The 12,697-nt window shown below is 39.2% G+C and overlaps 1 protein-coding gene across 1 annotated transcript in view; it reads left to right on the forward strand.

Annotated features, from left to right (window-relative positions):
- Nucleotides 1-9,571: 9,571 nt before the first annotated feature.
- Nucleotides 9,572-12,697, forward strand: part of LOC117400733 (transient receptor potential cation channel subfamily A member 1-like) — a 58,647-nt gene continuing 55,521 nt past the window's right edge. The window contains exon 1 of the mRNA XM_034001031.3: nucleotides 9,572-9,675. The gene's annotated coding sequence lies outside the window, so the exon portion shown is untranslated. The remainder of the gene's footprint in view (nucleotides 9,676-12,697) is intronic.

A 12,697-nucleotide genomic window follows, 5' to 3' on the forward strand; every position in this document is an offset into this window, starting at 1 on the left:
TACTCATTCCGCTGAAGTGCGCAACATTTGGCAGGTTGAACCAGAAGATCACTTTCTGGTCGGCAAGCTGCTGTTTAAGTGAAGGCTCCATGCATGCAATAGCCTCTCGTAGTTCGGTATATTCACCACGGAAGATGATGCCTTGATAGGAAAGGATTTTAAAGGGTTTGTCCCGGCGAGAGATGAAGTGTCGGAATGCCATCAGCAAGGCATCCGTGTTGAGGTTCTCCAGGAGGTCGAGGTGGACGCAACTGGTCATTAGGCACTTGAATATAATGTCCCAGAGTTTCTCTGTTCTCTGGCCAATGTTGATGGTGAATGGACTGAAGCAGTCTGCTCCTGTAAACCAGAAATGGGGTTTATAAAGGTCTGCCATCTTTGGCACTTCAGGATTGCCGTGCCATTTACGGCACTGTTGGCAAGTGTATTGGTGTCGGCGGATAGCCTCTCGGCTGCGCAGTATCCATTACTTACATCTGATTTCAGCAAGGACTTGTTCTGGTCCAGGATGGAGGAGCCTTTCATCGTAGTTGTGTATGAGGAGCTTGGTTATTGGATGGCTTGGGTCCAACACAATAGGATGAATCAAATCTGGGTCCAGGCCCTCAGCTCGGCGTAGCCTACCCCCTACTCTAATGAGTCAGAGGCTCTGGTTGCACTCAGGGGAATGAATTAGTAGGCGACTATTTGCTGGTATACCTTTACCTGTCCCAAGGGCGTTCACCTCCCTGAAAAGCTATCTGACTGAACTTGCTGTAGGAGAAGGATCTCAATCTCTGTTCGGTGTTCAACTGTCTGTGTGGAGCATGTATTGCCATTGGCCGCCCCATCAAGGGACTGGTGGGTGGCCATGACCAGGTCATTCCAAGTGCTGAACTGACTAGGGTCGGGAAGGCGTGTAAACTGTTGTATGGAGACATTCCCACAGATTACTGCTTTCTTCAATTCAGGGGGATCCTCTCCATGATCGGCTGATGGTATTGACGGCCATATCTCAGCTGGCTGAGACAGGAAGGGAGGACCATGTCTTCAGTGTTTGTGCTGGCCTAGTTCTCGAAGGGATTTACCTCGGGTTACGTTGTTTGCGGGATTATTGGCAGAGTCCACGTAATGCCAGTTCTGGATGTCGGTGAGATTCTGAATCTCTTTGGCTCTGACCGTATATATAGTGATATAACCGAGGGGGTCATATTGACTGGCGAGAACCTTTCAGATTTTTCTTCTTGAGGTAGGTGTTCAATTACAGAGGACAAGTTGCTGGCCACTGTCTGATTTCAAAGCTGCCTTGTCAATCTTGTCAATGAGATGTTTAGCACCATCTGCTGTTGTCAAACTTTGTAGGCAGTTGTCGACATAGAAGGCTTTGTTAGAGGAGTCTAGGACTTCTTCGTTTCCTTCATTGTTGTCATGTGCATGCTTACGTAAGACAAAGGTGGCACAGCAGGGGCTGCAGGTAGTGCCAAAGGGCAAGACTTGCCATTCGCAGACATTTGGGAGTTTGTCTCGTTCTATGCCTCTCCAAATGAATCGGAGGAGCGGCTTGTCAGGCAGGAGGCGCACTTGGTGAAACATAGCCTTTATGTCACCACAGATTGCGACTGTGTGCTGTCTAAATCTGAGTAGTACTCATAGCAGGGATGGCGCCGCTGTCTCGACAGTTGTTGTGTAATCATTTCTCTTTGCCTGAGGGCCTCACAGGCTTGATAATCTAACTGTCTATATTGCTCATCAGCTCTGTTGTCTTCAACTATCTGACATTTGAGCTCTTCTAGTTCAGTGAGTTTCTAAGAATGGCTAACTGTGATCCGCTGAGTGATGTGCTCGAGGCACGGCTGCGTGCAGTGCATGAGCTGAGCTGTGAGATACGGCTACTTTCCTGAGATGCGATGTCAGACTTTTTGCTCTGGCTTGAGCATGATCTAATATGGGTGCTTGCCTTGCTCTGTGGCGCTTGGGGATGTTATATGGTGGGTGGTATCTCAGGTCATAGTCAGAAAAGTGTTGCAGAATTTGTCGCATACAGGCGTGTATTGAAGGCTGGCTGGCTGCCTGTAATGACGATTGGGCCCAATGGTCGGGGTGTTCACTCCAGGGGTGGCAACAGCAGGATAAGGTAGGCTGGTAGCTAAATGGTTAACCGGGTTCACAGCACTTTAGTTATCCATGGTGTCGGTACTGGTGCCTATCTGGCATGTGGGACCGAAGCACGACCCTAGTGAGGAGCCAAAGCAATGACCGCACACTGGTACATACTTGGGGACAGGTCTGGTCTATTGAAGGTAAGGATGTTGATGGCGCTGGGGTGCTAGTATATCCACACTTCATTATCAAGGGGCAGTTATTATATAGGGTAAACCCTGCCACGGGCACAGGACAGCCTGTAACACAATTGATGGTTCCTCCGTCTTGTCGGCCCAAGGTCATAAGGCTGGCGCATGATATCTCTTTTGCGGGGCACCTCAGAGCTGATAAATCGAGGGAATACATATTGGCTTGATTTTATTGGGTAGGGCTTCATAATGAAGTGTCGAAATATGTAGCCACATGCCCAGACTGCCAGCGAGTAGCACCAGGTCGACTGTGCCCCGCCCCTTTGGTCCCACTGCTAATCATTTCCACTCCCTTTGGGTGCATTGCAATGGACAGGCCTTTTGCTACCTTCTGATTCTGGGTATATGCATATATTAGTAGTGGGAAATTATGCAACGTGATACCCGGAGGCAGTTCCATTGAGGTCTACTAGTGTAGCTGCAATAGCCAAGGAATTAGTGCAGAGTATGTCTAGAGTAGGGATCCCCAAAGAGATATTGACTAACTTTTTGTCTTGAACATTACAGCAAGTGTATAAAATATTAAAAATACGTCCCATCAGGACTTCTGTTTGTCATCCACAGATGCATGGTTTGGTGGAACGTTTTAATCAGACACTAAAGCAGATGCTGAGACGGTTTGTGAACCAAGAGCAAAAACATTAGACATCGCTTCTTCCCTACCTCCTTTTTGCAGTGTGAGAGGTGCCGCAGAGTTCGACAGGGTTCTCCCCCTTCGAGCTCTTATATGGTTGATTTGTTGGGGTGGGAGGAACACAAAGGCTAGTCCAAAAACGTAGTGCAGCATGTGCTCCTACTGAGAGATTGCCTGGATTTGGTCAGTCGTTTGGCCCAGGACAATCTAAAATCGTCTCAGCACTGGCAACAGCAGCATTACAACGAAAATGCACGTATTCTGACCTTTTGACAAGATGACAAGGTAATGCTGCTTCATCCCACTTCAGAATCCAAACTGTGTGCTAAATGGCAGGGGCCATATGAGGTGATTCGGGCTATAGGGAAATTTAATTATGAAATTCGGCAGCCCGATCGCTGCAATGAGTGGGAAATTTACCACATAAATTTATTGAAGCCCTGGCAGGCAGGGGAGGCCTTATTTATAGCCCCAGGCGAGGTAGAGGATGATTTTGGAACCTGTATAGAGGCCCCTAGCACTCAGAGCATTCCGATGGGAGAACAGTTACTTCCAGATCAGAAAATAAATCTGTTAAAGTTAATTGAGGAGTCTTTTTCTGACATGCCCGGCAGAACTAACCTTGTTGTATCATCACTGATTATCACTCCCCCAGGTACCACAGTTCGAGAGAGACCTTACCGGATCCTGGAAAGTCGATGTAGTGGCATTAGCAAAGAGGTGTGAGCGATGCTCAAACTTGGGGTGTTTGAGCCTTCTAGGAGCGAGTGATTCTGATAGTTGCCAAAAAGGACGACACCAACGCTTCTGAGTTGACTTTTGTAAGGTAAACGCTATTGCCAAGTTCAATGCCTACCCCATGCCTCGGGTCGATGAGCTTCTCGACAAAACACAGTTCAAGAGCAGATAACAGTGTTGATAGTTACAAGATACTACAGATTGGGTTAAGTGCAGGATTAAATACAGTAAAATAGGGAGCAGATAAGTGCAAGTTAAAGTGCATTAAAGGCAGAGTGCTATATTGTCCAGAAGGGAAGAGTTCAGTTTTACAGGTGTTGCCTGAAGAGGTGTGTCTTGAGGAGGCGCCGGAAGGTGGTCAGGGACTGGGTAATCCTGACATCTGTAGGAAGGTCGTTTCACCACTGCGGGGTGAGGGTGGAGAAGGAGCGGGCTCTGGAGGCAGGGGAGCGTAGCGGAGGTACAGCCATCTTCTACTGTAGGCAGAGCGGAGAGGTCGGGTGGGGGTGCAGGGAGAGATGAGGGTCTGGAGGTAGCTGGGTGCAGTCTGGCCAAGGCATCAGTAGGCGAGTACAAGAGTCTTGAACTGGATGCGATCGGTGATTGGGAGCCAGTGGAGTGAGCGGAGCAGTGAAGTAGCGTGGGAGAAGCGAGGCAGAGAGAACACCAGGCAAGCAGCGGTTCTGGATGAGCTGGAGCGGACGGGTGGCGGACGCAGGGAGGCCGGCCAGGAGGGAGTTACAGTTCTCTAGGCGGGACAGTACCAGGGCCTGGATGAGAAGTTGCATGGTGTAGTTGGTGAGGAAGGGTCGGATTCTTAGTATGTTGCTCGGGAAGAATCAGCCGGTGCATGCTAGAGTGGATATGTGCTGGGAGTAGGAGAGGCAGGGGTCCAGGTTTACTCCAAGGTTCTTTGGACAGAGAATGGATGAACATGGACCACCGCTATAGAGATGGCAGTTATAAAACAGGACAGAGTGGAGAAGCTTAGCACTATCACTAGAGGTTTCTATTACCATTATTCCAATTTATGAACACTGAATCCATTTAAAAAGAAAATAATGTACCATAAGAAATCTTATAGCACCCTTCTTTGTAGTTATCATGAAACTAACACATTCTTTGCATTTCAGGGTTGAGAATGATTGAAAAAGGACATCTGTATGCCTTGTAAATAATTACCTAAGCAGGGTCAACAACAGAGAACAAACATAATGGGATAATAAACATGTAGATGGTAAAAACTATCCCTGTAACAAGAAATAATTGCATTGCTATATGAACTGTGAATTGTTATAGGGTTATTTTCCTCATTTCACAAAAAGACACCATTAGCAGCGTGTATATATTGCATTTTGTATTAGATTAGCACTTGGTGGAAAAGAAAGTAATAACATTATCAGACATTATCAAACTGTGGATGTGCTGCTTCGCAATAATGATCCACATACAGAGATTCAGTCACCCAACTGCACCTGTATGTGTTATACAGAAATATTTCAAATTATGAAAAAAAGAGAATTGTGTGCTATGTGTTTTTTTTATCCCCCACTCTCCCCATTGACAATCCCATCCTGGCTCCCTTAGTTCCTGCTGGCCAGTAATTAGTGGGTAGGATATAATACTACAAATTGATTTCTCCGGGTTGTCTGGGATCATTTTAAGAAAGAAAAAGCCAGCCTCAATCAGAAATACCACAAGAAAATGCAAACAACCAGCCGGAAAAAAAATCAGCAGAAAAGGGAGCTGATTAATTTGTCTTATACAATTTAAACTGTATAAAAGTTACATCGCGGCTTTTAATCAAATACTGTATTTGATGCTATACGTGAGAAAGACCTAATCATTTACAAAATTGCCATTTGCTTTTAATGCTCTCTAAGCCTGATATCTGTTATTAGCTGTTGTCTAAATTGCTATTTCAGGTTTTTCACTCCATCTTATTTGTTTAATTCTGCTTGACACACGCATCCACAATGTTTAGAATTCACATCCTAGCCTTTTATTTAATGTATTGTGTCTATATTTAATGTATTTGCATTGTTTTTTTTACTGCTGTATTTAATAAGTATGCCCTGTATGTAATGTAATATGCATTGTTCCTCACTATCTTGTAAAGTGCTTTGTGATGGTGGGCCACTATGAAAGGCGCTATATAAAATAGATATTGATTGATTGATTGATCTTGGGATTTACATTATAAATAAGCACAGTTGATGGCACTCTTAAATGACATAGTATGCCGATTACTGTATAAGAAAAGGAAGGAGAATCAGAACAAAAATTAATGTTCTTTGTTATTGCTAAGCTTTCATTAAAGCAAATCAATGTACTTACATCGTTTCTGCCTCTTTGATACAACAATGTGCTTGGGGGCCTCAAAATAAATATATTAGTGAGGAAGAAATGCTTATTGTATACATGAGGTCAATATGAGGCAGATGCTCTAATATAAAGGCCTTGCTGTAGAATGTAAAAGATTAATGCTGAAAGACCACAGTGAAGGTTTAATGCAGAGGTTTCAGTTATTGGGATGAGTGGTTATTATCCATTATGAGACCTGGATCTGACATTTCAGAAAGGTGGTCAGCAAGTGATATTCCATTCAAATGAATTGTTTACATTCTCTTTACTCCACCACCCACATTTAGGAGTGGTACGTTCTGTAACATGTTTTTGTAAGTGCAGATGTTGTTTAGGATGAGCACTGCATACTCAGTTGTTTTTCTTATAAACTTCCTTTAATACTGTCCCACTGCACCTTTTTAAACCTCTTCAACATCCTGTCAATGTACTCTACAACATCTAATTAGGGAGCTCTTTCAGTTTCTAGGAAAAACTGTACAAGTAAGCCATGTACGTTTTCTTTGGATGTAACATTAACAAAATGAGTTTAACATCCAAAGCACCATTGTCTCCAAATATATATATATATACCAAAAGCATAAAACCACATATCAAATATACAGTAATAGCATTTCTGGGAAAAAGATGTTTTAAACTAAGTTTAGAAACATGTATCTTTTGTCTTACAATCTTGTATGATTTTTTTTTTTCTATATAGCTATGTGCTGAGGCTGACTGTGTTGATAGTGTACTGTTATGTGTACAATGATTTCTGGTACCCAGTATGGACCTTTTTTTCCCTAGAATTTTGATGTCATCATACAGTCATCGTTCTGTAGTTTTCTAGATTTTGGGAATGAATGTTCCAAGAGTGGAACGCCTGGAGGGGGAAGGCCAGTGCAAGTTTGGTGAGATTGTCATCGTTCCATGGGTCAACATGCATCAAATTCAAGGGACAAACCGAAGAATCGTCATCTTACTGAGACAGGAATATACTTCCTTATCTTCTGTAGTCCTGAAACTCAGGAAAAACAGGGAAAAGGCCAGAATCAGTGCTACTCCACGATTGTCAAAAGTACATTCTCAGGAATTTTACAACAGACTTCTCTGAATAATTTCAAAACAGGTTAAATCTGTTTATACTGTGCATTTCTTTTAATAAATGTGTATTTAAACTACAATATATATAGTCGAGATATAAACAACTGTTGTTGATAAACTACTGAAATATCACCAGATACTCAATCTCTCTGTGTAGCACAATCCCGCTATTGAACGTTACTTTAACACTTCTGTCATTATAATTACAGTAGTTGTAACCTCTATTGGATAATTGAATTAATTTAGAATTAATAATCATTTATCACCAGACATATTTTGTTTTAACTTGAAATTCATTTTACAGTGAAGCTATTGATACTGATGATCGCATTGCTGAGTGCGGAAGGGTAACCACACGAAACACTTAATAAAACATACAGTAGTTTCCATTATTTTATATTAATTAATTAATTAATTAATTAATTAATTAATTAATTAATTAATTAATGTATTTACTTATTTAACTAGGAGATTTACTCATTGAGACCAAGGCCTCATTTACAAGGGGATCCTGGAAAACAATAAAGGATGATTGCAAAGGACAAACGACCCAATAAAAACATGTGCGGTACAAATGTAACCAACAGCACACAGAGATGAATAGAATAAATAACACATGCATCTATTTGTTAATGTGGACGAAGGAAAAGCATTGGCAGATTCTAAGCAATTCCCAAATGCAATCTTTAAAACCAGACAAAGACATCAAATTCCATCCTCATACTATGATGGATACAATTCCATGTCTTCAGGAGTTGATATGAAAAAGATGTTTGAACCCTTTGGAACAGACAAATTAAAAGAATCCTGAGAGCTTAAACTATAGCCAATGCTTGTCCTTTTTACCAGAGCACTCAAATAAGGAGGTACAAAGCCTTTAAAAACCTTAAACACAAAATAATACTAATAAAGAAGCCTGTTTTATGTATGACAATAATGTGTCAAAGGGGAATTATACAGTAGATAAAACTTATGTAGAGACTGCTTAGAAGCAAACTGGTAAATATAATCAACATAATCTAAAACAGCTTAAAAAAACAACTTACCAGTATGGTAATTAAAAGTAAGATGCTCATCAATCCATATTCCTAGATATGTAACACTAACCCAAGACAGATGTCTAATCTATCTCCTATTAGAACACAACAGTATTGTTTCTTAGATACATTAAGTAATAATCTGTCCTGAAATAGTCTGTGCTGTACAATATTAAATGCAGTCATTCTGTGCTGCCTGTACAGGGTATCCTGCCATATACAAAATAATATTGTCAGCATATAAATTTATATTAGATTGGTTCAAGGACTGAACCCTGAGGTACCCGTCTTACAGAGAAGTTCAAAGGTGCTATGAGGGAATCGCAATGGAAACATTTAACAAATAATTACACTTACATCTGCTGTAAACCCAAATGGCCATGATGAGATAAGTAACATTGGAATATTTAAAGATCTAAAATCTTGTTTGAAACACCCTTTTTAATGCAAGGCATGTTTAATTATTGGTACGTTCTTATGATGCGTGATATCTGAAATATGACCATAGACCCTTCTTAATTGCCATGAAATGACACCCACTGGTGTGGCACTTAGATGTCTGCTGTAAAACCATGTCAAAGTAAAAAGGACAGAGTCAAGATTTTTTTTCAGGAAAAATAGCGTAGCATAGAGTGCAACCTCTATTTATATTGTAAATGTAGCCCATGTTTACATTCCCCAAATGTAGTTTTAGCTGTAGAAACCTACTCTTGCCAGAGCCTAACCATGTTCTTAATTTTACTTGCAACTACTCTAAATAATGATAGCCATTGTATTAAAAAAGCACAATAAAACACACTTCATACATAACCAGTTTTCTGTGTTTGTATTTAAACAATGTATGTAGACTGTATTCACCAAAACAAAAAAAAACATGTACTGTGCTGCTGCCAACTTTACAAACAGTAAGTACTGTCAACCATAGTGCTAACATTATATCACAACAAGGACATTATATTATTAACTAAAAACGGGTACATACCGTACAGGTCCCATCTGGAAATTATAGTGTCTGCAATCAGTTAGGTAGGTTTAACTTACTGCTTGTAAATCATTTTCAAAATATCTGGAAAAGGGATTGGAAATTTGCAGCTATGGTTTGCCTTTATATTGACGACACCTAAACTGAATTGGAATTATTAATGCACTAGGGATTATAGTAAGCCTTTTCTATGGAGACAGGCTGCCCTTTCAGTAGAATACAAAACAACAAATCCTTAATGGGAAAACCATTCTTAAACTGTTTCTTTGAAGAAAGATATGGGTATATATGATGCTTTATTTAATTTTTGGGAGAGGGATGTGACTAGAGTATACTGCCTGTCTGTGACTAATGCAACATCATTATTGATTCTTCAAGCCACTGAATAATAATTGGATATCACTGAACACTGTCACTATATAAACACCCACTTCCCAATGAGTATTCAAAGAGTGTACAGTACTCTGTGTGCAGCGTGAAGACATCTGGAGAAAATATCAAGTAAAGGTAGGTGGCATTCACTTTTTAATATAGATTTTTGTATTATTATTTGTAAATTTACATCCTGTATACTTATTAGAACTGGTTGGTGAAAAATAGTTGTTTATCAGATACATGACTTGAAATACGTTTCATTCCTTGCTGGGTAGAAATGTATTAATTGGTCTACAGTAACTGTATGGCAGATAAGCAATATATTATTAAAACTGTAAATAACAAGGTACAGTATATGTGAATTTATGTTATTTAGATTTTTTGAAAATAAAATATATTTTGACATTCAAGCTGTCTAATGTGAAGCAAGTTAAACAATGTGTTATGTATATGAATAGTACATATGAAGTAAGTTCACATAAAGAAATGTTTAGAAAGAATATTGAAAACAAAAGAAAAAATTAGGTGAAATAGTGGATTTCATACATTTTCAGAAGTTCAATTTTTGTTGTTGTGTAATTGTATTTTCTCCAGTTGTTTTTATTTGATCAACAAGAATTAATAATTTTAAGAAATGTTCTTAAAAATTAATTTTAACAATTGATATTAATTACCCAAAATACAAATCAAGAGATATAGTGAAATGCTAACAAGCAGTAGAATTGCATTGCCCAACAAAGTGTACACTCACAAGTTATTTACAGATTATTCTTTATGAATAAAATAATGTTTGATAATTATTATTAAAACATTAATTGATCTTTTGCTTGATTAATTCTACAAATCTAACTAAAAGTGGCTGAATGGCTTTGAAGAGAAGGGAAGGCGGGGCAGATACAGTGTTGATAAACAAATCCACAGTTAGTGCTATGAATCCATAGTTAGTCAGTACAATTCAACAGAAAAACGGATACCATGTTATTATAAACAATCATTTCAACAATTAGTTAATTGGTATTACACATTTCTAATGTAACACTTAGAAAAGGACTTTAGCATGTCATATTGGTAATACAATTATACATTAAAACACTATACATTTACAGTATAACTTTGAATACAGTTCAACGTTCCTAACTTGTCTTTGGTGGATAAAGCACTATTGACAACAAAAAAGATGGACTTATTTGTTCCACGGTGTCCCTTTTCCATTGGGAACACAGCTTTTACAAACAATACAAAACAAAATAAATACTTGCTCATGTTTTGGAGCGCCAACTAAACTTAACAGGTTCAGACGCTAATCCGGTTTACTGACTTTAAATACATTATTCACAAATCACAGATTTAATATACTTTGTTTTAAGTATTACCTTCACACTGACAGCTATTGTCTTTTAACTTGTTTTATACCTGCCTGGCTTGTTAAATTCCAAACAGGTGTATTAGTTTAACTAATTGCTATGGCATTCTGCGAGATGCAGTTTTTCATTCTTTATTTAAACAGCAAGAACTACTTTTTTCAGGAACAAAAGCAATTTCATCATCACTTTGTAAACCTCCATCAATTACACAGACGTTACATTGAAACTCAGCATTTTAAACAAGCTTACAGCCCACGTTCGTACTACTCGAAAACCGATCGCTTGCAATGATATTTAGGTTTGCATCTGTTTTAGGTTTGGCAAAACTATCATATCTTTACTCTCCATTCCCGGTTCACATTCATCTGTTTTTTGCATTTTCTGCATTTTGTCTGTGTAAGTGGGACTTGAAACAAAATTCGAGGGACTCCTAACAACATTCCCGCAATGTGAGAGACAAACATTTGTGTTTGAACTAAGTGTAACAAAGGAACGAAAACCAAACCCAATTACCAAATTAACAATCAATTGAATCTCATTATCAAACAAGTATAAGATAGGAAGAAATGTTTTAAGTGGAATAAACAACTTAAAGTGTTGAAATCAGTAGGAAAATAATCCAGTTTCTTGTGCATAACGGCACTCTAAACAGTGAATTATGTTTATCTAATCAACATTATTGTTGTTTATATCGTACAGATATTCTAGAATTTCAATTAATAAGTAAACAAATATGTATTGTCATTGCTTGATTGACAAACCTTTAAATAATTCTCATTATCTTACTTCATTATCCAAGTACAATTTTATGAGTCCATTAAAAAAAAGACAAATTAATATTTACGAAAATATTGTGTGTCTATATATATATATATATATATATATATATATATATATATATATATATATATATATATTGTTAGTGGTATAGAATCTGCATCCATGCTGTTAAAAATCATTCTAAGAATGAAGACACCTAATATTATTTGTAAACTAAAAGGACATATTTTAAAACTACAGTTTGTTTTTAAGTTGGCAGCCTGTGAAATTCTGTAATAAAATATTATTAAAATCAAAACACTTTGTACTAACACTGCAGTTACATATGCCAAAAAGAAGTAATCAATGAAGATATTGTGAAATACTACATTAAGAAATGGTGCCATGGCTAGGGAGTACCTCCCACTTTGTATTGCTCTAACCAAGGGCTTCTCAAACTCGGTCCTGGGGACTCCCTGTGTCTGCTGGTTTTTGTTCCAACCGAGCTCTCAATTACTTAACTATACCCTTAATTGAACTGATAATTTGCTTAATTAGACCTTAAGGCTCCAGCCACAAAAAAATGAAAGACCCACTCCGGGCTCGGAGGGAGGAGAGGAACTTAGGAGAGAGCTATATAGAATGAGAGTGAATGCTACCCAAAACTGTGAAAGTCAAAGGTACTCATTGTATTTGGCCCATGTGCCCTTTTCTTTGTGCGTTTTTTGTTGAAACTTTTTATTTCTTCATTTAATTTAATAAAATGCTGAGGCGCCAGTGCGTTTCAACCCGTACAACCCGTTTGTTTTGCGCTTCTTCCTGGTCTGTGACGTCATCCCACATGCCACTCAAGCCCATTGTAACAGGGGAGACCTGGACTGGCCGTCTGACGTATGCACAATGCTGCAGGAAGAGGGCGGCAGTCCCCTGGAATCCGCCTGTCAGTCATGGCTGTGACACAGAGAGGTGGGAAAGAGGGTGTGTGGGCTTTCCCTCTCTCTGAGTGGCTGGGGGGCGGGCTCATGGGGATT

The sequence above is a fragment of the Acipenser ruthenus genome, chromosome 4 (genome assembly GCF_902713425.1).
Source record: "Acipenser ruthenus chromosome 4, fAciRut3.2 maternal haplotype, whole genome shotgun sequence".
In the NCBI taxonomy this organism is placed as follows: Eukaryota; Metazoa; Chordata; class Actinopteri; order Acipenseriformes; family Acipenseridae; genus Acipenser; species Acipenser ruthenus.